Genomic DNA, 9,925 nt, shown 5'->3' with positions numbered 1-9,925 from the left:
CAAAAAGTTTAATAATGGAGTGACTCTACTGAGAGAAGGATATTTAGCTTTCCAGGTCACCAAAATGTGGTCGACTTTGACTCTGTCATAAGAGTCAAGTTTCTACAGAAAACATGAAGAGCAGTTTGCCTATTAGAACCGAGTTGTAAATGTATTGTTTAGAGAAGAAATGTAAAATTGCACAGACATGTAACAGTATGGCATATCAGGTGAAGTAAAGTCATTCAGTATTACTTGATATACAAATGAATGGGAAGCTCTAAGAGATGAGTGTGGAAGAGAATATATGTAGACAGTCCTTGTGAATTATAATTTGATGACATGGAAAATCATGAGAAGCTTTCTTGTTTTAGTTTAAAATACACTTTAAAAATCTGGCATTTGGCAGAATAGTGATGTCATTATGGACATTTAGCTCAAATCAAGATATTGAAAGGAGAAACAGCAAACTAATACATTATTCTGAGAAGATATTAGCAGTAATTGGATACATATTTAACAAGAATTCAGAAATATGTTTTCACATTTACATAGGTGCTTACAGTGGCTGATAAAATGTTTTTTGCGACTAATCTAGTAACACTTGACCAAAAGATTTATTACAGAATGTGTTTGTTATCAATTGACAAAGTGAAAAACATTGAAGTTACATTTTCTTTACCTTTATTAGATATATAAAATACTAGTAAAATAATGTCAACTTCTTTTAGATATACTTAACTGTTATAAGAATGTGTCTGCCATTAGAAAATCATCTTGTTAATAATTTATTGGTTGACTTTGTTTCATGAATTTATAAGTATTTTAGTTACTATAGAAATATTTTGTTTTTACTGGTATTATGTTCTAAGATAATTTTTGAAGAGTTTAGACATATGGACATTGTAATCAGGATTCCCAGAGTTTTTATTTTGGCTTTGCTATTTGCTAGGTATATGAACTTGAACAAGTGATTTCACTTCTTTCAGTTTCAATTTCTTCAGCTTTATAATAGTTATACATATATTATAGGGATACATGTAAAATCTCAGTACCTTGTTCCTATATAATAAATGAAAATCAAATGTTGATTGTTATTATTATTATTATACTGTTAGTATTCGAATTAAGGTTTTACACAAGAATCAGATTTACAAGTCCTTATCTCCACTTTATATGTGGACTTTTACAATGCAACCTGAAGAGACAGGATAGGACATAATATTCTGTTCAACATACGATGTATAAATTCCATTTCAATTAGTAATCTTAATAATTTTAGGTAGCTGCATTTCATCAGATTGTGATTGATGTTACCCTGTAAAAAGGCAGATAAAGAGCTTATCCTTGAAGTAAAGAAAAAAAGTCAACTCTGTGTGTTCATCTTTACAGTATTAGCACTGTATTTAGCCATCAATAAATACATTTATTTTATTGATTGTTCTTTATTCTTTCATTCAAAAATATTTATTGAGTGTCTATTAGGTTCAAGAAACACATTTAGACCGTAGCAATGAACCAAACATCATAAATTCAATTGAGTGGAATCAGATACCTAAAAAAATAAAATAGATACTATTAGAAGGACTTCACTACTATAAAGAAGAATAAGACCAGGATATAGATAAATGAAAGTTTGTGTGCTGCTGTTGGTTAGAAAGGGATGTGGTAAATAGCAGTTTTAAACAGGGGGGCCAGGGAAGACCTCATTGAGAAAGTCCCATTTAAATAAAGATCTGAAAGAGTAGGGGAGTGAGCCACGTGAATAGTCGAGGAAAGAGAGAACAGAAAATGCCTCAGTCAGAGGCATTCTGTGGGTGTGTGAAAACAGGAAGAAGGCCCGGTGTGGCTGAAACAGAATGAACAAAAGCTAGAGGAGTAGAAAGCAAGATGAAAAGGGACACAGGGGAGAGAGTTTGGAGGGCCTCATGGCTACAGGAATGACTCTGACTTCACAATGTTGTTAGGAGACTTCCACAAAGAATCCCCATATACCGAATGGGCTTCATGACCGCAGGACATTTGTACCTGTGGAGACAGGAAGTATGAAACAGTAATTAAACAGTAGAAAATGTAATTTATTATTGTGTAGATTGAATATATGTAAAAAGTAAAAGTAGACATATATTTTTTTTTATTAGTTTACTATGTAATCATTGCACCCAGAAGAGCAAGCCGTGTTTTATGTCATCCTGCGACAGCTAAATAACAATAGAGTAAACTATGACAAAAGTGTTTTCTGTGAGCCAAAGCAAACCTTTGGAATACCAAAGATGGAGAGGAGAAGCAGTCAGAGAAAATGGAAAAGATTTTCTAAAAGTTAAAAATAAAGCCAGAATTGTATCTGCAGATGACATCAACTCACTCCTTTTCTCCACTTTCAAACTTTTCTGATAAAATATTTTTATGACTTGGGATAAAAAAGAAACTCTGTCTACCCATTACCACATAAGGAGATAAAGCAACACAAGCAATGGCTGAATCATCAGAGAAATGACTCAAGAAATGGAGGAAGATATTAGAGAAACATATCACTTAGTCTCAATTCACAAGCCACAAGCACTTTCTAAGAGAGAGATAGCAACAAGCTTTCTAAGTTTCGTGAAAGATATTCTAAGACAAAAAAAATCTGAGAAGAAAACTAGCATATTTTTTTAAAAAATAGAAGATAAAAATATAATAATAAACAAACATTAAAGAAACAGAAGTAGAAAAAAGAGCAAAAACACAGCAAATGACACCAGGATAGACTTGAACACATCACAGAGAGAGAATGTAATGGGAAATCACAGTGATTATAAAATAATTATAAAGATAAAAATGTTTATGGTAGACCAATTTAGCTTACTGTGGTGATCCTGAAAAAGCAAACAAATGAATTTTCTAAAAACCCTCCAAATTATAATATAGCAAAACTTTTCTAAAAGAAAGAAAAGTGAATTTGTGTACAGAAAGGGCACAGAAGTATAATAGAAAAAAACCTGCAGAATGATCTACTCAAGCATATATATGGACAAAATTACTGTATTTTTATGATGAATAAAATGTTAAATGGTCTGCAGCAGAGAAAATAAGGCATGTAAAAAAAGAAAAACTCAAGACGACCTCAGCCATTTCCACATCAACACAAAAGAGAATAAAATACTCTCTACCAAAGTTTAAGGGAAGTGGGAGTGAGGGACTTACAAATTATATTCCAAGTAAAATTGTCCTTAAAGTATAATCTGAAAGACATGTATGTATTTGGAAAATCCAGGGAACAGAGCACTCATCATTTCCTTGTGGAAAACTGCCAAAAAATGTAATGAAGTAAATAAATTTAAAAAAAAACAATTCAGTAATAGAGATGCTGTAATAAAGTGAGTGAAAATAATCGCCGAATGCTTTCAAATGCAGAACTACAACTGATCAATTTTGCCAACATGATAGATTTTGAAATGAGTATATTATTTTAGATGCCAAGAAACCATGTGGCATCTTGAAAATTGACCTTACATTACGTAGCCTGACTTTCCACACACATGTGATTACAAGTCTCCTGCACTGTCATGTCTATAGGTAAAAACAGGTGAAACTCGTTTAAGATCTGGCTTCAGTGAAAAAGCTATCAGCGAGGAGTAATGGAGTCTCTATCCAGACAGCATCATAAAAATCCATATGTACAATACTACTGGGGCCTCTAGAGTTACAAGAGAAAACAAACTGCTCAGCCTCATTCTTTGGCTTTGGTAAGTAGTTAAGCTGGTTGATATGGCCATTGTCATCTTAATGATTGCCTTGTTGAATGGAACAATTTTGTAAATTCAGTTGTCTGACATATATAAAAGAATCAAAATCTCATTTCCCATATGAATAACCTCCACTAGCTTTCATAGATTCAGATTGCAAAAACTGATGAAGTTCAATAACAAACAAGATATTTTGGAGACAGGTAACTAGAAATGAGGACAAAGTGGCCAGAAATTAAGTCATTCTATCCTTGGATAAGAATAGGTTGAGAATATTTCTCTGGCCATGTCCATAATATTTCCATCCCTCATGATGTATGATAGCACAATACACTGTTATACTATTATGCTATTATATAGGGAGGTATTAGTCCTGTTACTATAGCAAGCAGATTCCTAAACCACCAGTAACTGCAGCAGTGTTCCCCTTGGTTTATAACGTGTATTAGTATTAATGGAAGAAACCCGAGGTACTTTAGTTAATATCAGATATCCCTCTACTTACAGCAATCCAGATGATTGTGGCATGAAACCAATAAATTGACTATTGGAGTAATATAAATATCTTATGTATATTTCAGTTAAAATGATGAAGGGGCCTACAGACTGTAACAAGTTCTATGATAATACGGTGGGTCACTAGACAATTTCCTTTCAAAATTAAAGAAAAATAAATTCAAACACCATCCTTCATATCTATTGTTAATAATAAGATTCTACAAATATCTTTTTGAAGGGTATTAAAAGAGAAGTCAAAATGGAAAATGTAATAAAACCAAAGGAGAGAAAACACACACCAGACCAAAAAACAAAAAAAATCACCGTACACTGTAGTCTGCAGTTTTCTAGTAATATTGGTTTGGAACAGCTACATAAACCAATTTGGTTCATTGACTTTTTGATGGTGTACATTTTGTCCTTTCGGGTCTTATATTGAACATAATATATCACTGTATATAGAATGGATATAGTTTTTATTAGAGAGAGAGGGGAAAAAGCCAGGTTTCATTAGATCATATCAAGTTGAAAAACTAAAAGCTTTAGAAAGAAATTAGGTACCCATGCCACGGAAAAGAAATATTCTGTTGAAATGTTGACTTTCAGTATTTTCAGCAGGACATGTATTTAATAAGTAAGTATCATAGTATGAAACTTCTGGTAAAATCCTCACTTTTGTAAGTTATAGATTGATTGGTCTTTGATCTGGGCTTTTATTGAAAACCATTACACGTTGTATATCAATTGTTTGAATGGTTGCTGTTTTGTAAATTGACTTCACTATTTGAAAATGATTTTTATTAGAAAAATTTTCTTGACAATCCAAACTCAGTTGTAGGTACATTTCTCAAATAAGTTGTAGTTTAAGTTTCACATTTCAATTAATTAATCACTTGAAACGATAAAGGAGAGTCAAATTTTGTAACACATCTACCCATCATAATGGGTAATCAAACCCCTTGTAGTTAACTTCAGCAGGAAGCAAGATTACTTTTCCAAGGCCTAGGGGATTATACAAAAATGGATTAAGACTGATTTATCCCTTAAGCAAACCACAGATTGTCATTCATTCCTTCTAACTGAAGTCAAACAGAAAATGCTCTTAACGAGAAGGAATAACAACTAAGTCACTACATAGAGTGAGACGTTTTAAATCTCACATAGGTGAAAGATACAGGGAATAGGGAATTGGCTGGCATGTAGTTTTTAAATAGTTTAAGATAAAGAAAAATTGCATCCATTTGCAACTAATTTAAGTTTCCGTGCATTTTGAAAATGTAAATAGATAGGTCATCTCTTTTTTAACCATTCATTTTAAGCCACTGAGATTTTCTCTCAAAATTATATTATAATTTCACTTTAAATTCAGGTGTAGTTGTCACTACTGTCAAACTGTAATATGATCATGAAATTGATTTTACATTTGTGTGAAAGTGAATGTAATAAAATAATTTCCTCTTTCGTTTCTGATCCTACTCCCTTTCAGGAAAGGGATTATCTGGTTTTCTTTTACTGTATAAACACCCCAGGCTAAATACTTAATCAAATTTGAAACACAATTTCTAATTAAAAACAGAAATAACAAGAAAATTATGAGAATAGAATTATATAAGAATAGTATGAAAATTCTGAAAAGGGAGAAAAACATGAAAAATCTAGTCATCCCAAGTAATATATTCTACTTTTTAAAAGTACAGTAATGGAAGCTTAGCTTAATTGAAACTAGAAAATTGAAAAGAAGAGACCAAAGAGTTGGTCCAAAAACCATTCTAGATATAATGCCATTTAACACATTAGCAAGGGATATGACTCACCGCTATGTAAGAAAGCAAACTAAATACAAAAGAAAAGCATAGGAATCTTGATAGGCAAATAACTCATACACTGTATTTATTAAGGAAAAAATATCCAGATGTAGTACATGATTCGCAACGTAGACTGACTGGTTGCTTTAGAACAAGAGAAATTCATTATTTCTTAGTTCTAGAAGCCAATTTTCTTTGACTTCTGTTGCATCACTTTGATTTTTGCCTTTATATTCACACAACGTTGTGTGTGTGTGTATGTGGGGTTGGGGGGTGTGTATCCAAATTTTGCTTTTGTATAAGAATACCAGTCATATTGGATTAGGGAGCCACCCTACTTCAGTATGACCTCACCTTGACCTAACTAAGTACATAGGCAATAACACCATTTTTCAATAAGGTCACATTCTAAGAAACTTAGGGTTAGAACTTTACCATATGAATGTGGGAGAAAGAAAATTCAACCTGTAGAAGATTGTAAACACATAAATATGAACTCCATTTAGCAGATAATGAAAAAATTTCAAATTAAAATGAACATTGTGATACCATTAAAATAAATAAGCATGTATATTATTCAATGATGATAAATCACTTTTGTAAACTGTACTATCTTCCTGGGGTGGGAAGAATCTGTCAAAATGTATGAACCATCTTTGAACTCTGTATTTGGCTAAATAATTTCACATGTATGACTATTTTTAAAGAAAATTATTCTTATAGTCATTATATGTTTTTATAAAAAGATTTTTCAACATTTTTATTTATAAAATATTGGAAAAACTGTCAATATTAGAAAACAATAGGACAATTTGGTTGTTATATATAATATACTGTATAATAATATACAGACATTAAATAATTGTGGCTAACTTTTTTATACGGTTACTAATATTCGAGGTATTAATCTAAGCACTTTATTTGTGTTAACTCATTAAAAACTTACAAGAACTCTACAAGAAATATGCTATTATTATTTCAGTTTTATTTTTTATAAGCTTTAGTCGTAGAAAAGTTAAATAACTTGTCTGAGGTCACATATTTTTATAAATAACAAAGCAGAGATTAAATCCCAGGCAATCTGGCTCCAAGATTCATGATCATAACCACTTACTATATCGGCGTCATAAACTGATATTAAAATATGTATCACCAGGTTGTTTAAATGAGACAAAAGTATATTATTATACATTCAATTTTAATTATTTGCATTGATATATAATTTAGGAAGACATTATGCAAAGATATTAAAATCTGTTGCCCTGGAGTTACAGAATCATCAGTAACTTTTACTGTTATTTTTGTGTATTCTTGTCTAACATATATATAAAGTTTTAGGATAAAAAAGTACTTGATAACTGATTATACACATTTCTTATATATGATGTTTGCTGGATCAAATGCAACAATAAGGGAGATATTTGGAAATCTGAACTTCTATTTTACTCTAGGTAAGCTCTTGTTTTTTAAATTCAAGTTTCAGGCAGCTAGATACACTGACAAAATATAAATAGATTACATGTTTTATGTAATTAACCCAGGGTCAGTATCTATTAGAGTTTAGTTTGCAAATCTACCTTGGGGAACGATGGAATACTCAGGGCACTTCGTGTGACCTAATTTGCATATATGACCCTGTGCCCTGATAGACTTATTCCAAAATAATTTTAACCTGTTGCCAGGTCCTCGGGATACTTGATTTTGGTTACTACCCCAAGAATCATATTTATTAAAACACTCTTGGAGGGGTGCATTGGAGACTTGTAGGAGCTATGAAAATATAACAATATACCATAGACCAATAAGTAATCAGCAAAAGCACGCCGACTCCAGCGAGAATAAAAAATAATCCAAAGAAAAGTAGAGCAATATGAAAAGGAGTAGGATAAAGAAACATGACCCTCACCACAATTTCATATTTTGTTCCTCAGCATCATAATGTATATTACATGCATTGCCTGAATATTGAATGTGGTAATAGAGAAGGGAATGCAACTAAAATATAAATTACTTGCAATAGTATATAAAGTCAAGTAGGTCAATTGTTAAACAAAATAATCTTTGTTTTTGTCACATCATTACTACAAAGATTAAATATGACACTGTCTGATCTCAACATCTACTGCCTCATGTCTAATTGTGTCCCTCAAACATAGAGACTTAAATGTTATTATTTTGTTCAACACTTCTTGCTAAGAATGTGATATGTTGCAGTATAACAGGCTTACATTTCCAAAATAGTTTTAAAAGGCTGCAGAGAAGTCCATTAAGCCTTGAGGGGGAGAAATTCAACAGAAGGTTAAAGAGCAAAATTTATTCTGGGAACAAGGAAGAAATTCAGATTTTAGAACTGAGACACCAACTCAGTTAAATCAGTCACAAGGGTGATAATTTGTGTGCCAAAGATTTCACCCAGGTAACTCTATTCATCAGTCATGCCAAATTCAAATTTTTCCCTGTAGACTAGAAGGAGGTTAGAAGAATTTTCTTTATGGAGAGAATATATGACGGTACTGTTGGTACTGTTGTCTATGTTGGAGACAGAAAGTTTAAAATAACAGAGTTTCGATATATCCTGTAAAGATTAGATCTTTAAGTTATTCTTTCTGCAATATATTCAGGTCTAGCCTTACTTGAAATTGTGTTTGGTCAAGTTTATTTTTATTCCAGTAGTCTTTTCAGTTATGATTGTCTTAAGATATTATTACATTCAGTTTAGTCATAGCACTTTATAGCTTAAAATTTGAAAAACAAACAATATCAATTATTCACACTACTGTGTGAATGGATCTCTTATTGATGTTAAAATAATCCCAAAAAATAGTTGCGTCCTCTTCCTACTCATGAAACTAGCTTTGAGTTCTAAAGATTCACATTAGATCAATGTTTATCAGTTTTGTCTCTCCTTGCATTACTAAAATAATGAATTAATCATGTTGGCTGTCATTATCTACATGGAGAAAAATTAATAAAGATTATCATTGAAGGCATTTAATTTTAATTTAGTATACCAACGATGTAGGTAAGACCAAAGGTACTGAGACATTTTCCTAATTCCTGTATGTTCCAAGTGCCAATGCATTGTTTACAACACAAAGGTAGCAAGAATCAGAGAATTTTTCACTTTCAATTAAATCCACTTTCTTTAATTCAGTATAACGTCTCTTGTTCATGACATATTCCAATTAGTCGTGAACTATCAGAATTTTTGTTCACTGTAGTTTAGACATGAGTTAGTAAATAACCAATCTTCCAATTCAGTCACATTTCAGATGTTTAACATTTGGGGCCAGTTAAACTATAGGAGAATGTGTGAAAGAAAAAAGTGCCTGAGTGGGTCTGATTCACAAAAGAAAAAAACGAACTACATAAATAAAAAGGATACTGTATATATGGACACAAATTTGGCTGATTTCCTATCCTAGCTTTTATATCCTTCAGGTAAATGAAGAGTTGTCATGTAGAAGCTCTGGGAGCGTTCTCTCATGCATGCATTTTGCCTTCCACGTGCCAGATTCTGATTGATACCTATGGCCTATTTTTCTCCTTTCCCCAGCTCTGGAGTCTCTTTGTGACAAGCTGATTTTGATCTCAAGTCTCAAAACTGAGAATTAACGGGATTTTTTTCTGTTTCTCTGTTCTAAAACCTTCCCTTGGTTATCTGATGACTGCTTGTCCTTACAGAAATAAGCCCTGCTCCCTTCCTTATGCCTGAATTTGCCCTAGATTCTGGGGTTTTGGTGTCCCTCCTCCCTCCAATCTACCACTCTGTAGTTTTCCAAATATATTTATTATTGTGCTGACGATGTGGAAAATTCTTATTCATGTCATTATCAATACATGTGTGGCAATTGATACAATACAACTGTATCAATACAATTGTGTGGCACAGAATGTTCTCCATAATGAGGATGC

This window comes from Trachypithecus francoisi, unplaced genomic scaffold (genome assembly GCF_009764315.1).
Source record: "Trachypithecus francoisi isolate TF-2019V2 unplaced genomic scaffold, Tfra_2.0 Lachesis_group0, whole genome shotgun sequence".
In the NCBI taxonomy this organism is placed as follows: domain Eukaryota; kingdom Metazoa; phylum Chordata; class Mammalia; order Primates; family Cercopithecidae; genus Trachypithecus; species Trachypithecus francoisi.
The sequence above is the reverse complement of the archived record's forward strand: the minus strand, read 5'-3'. Positions refer to the sequence as shown.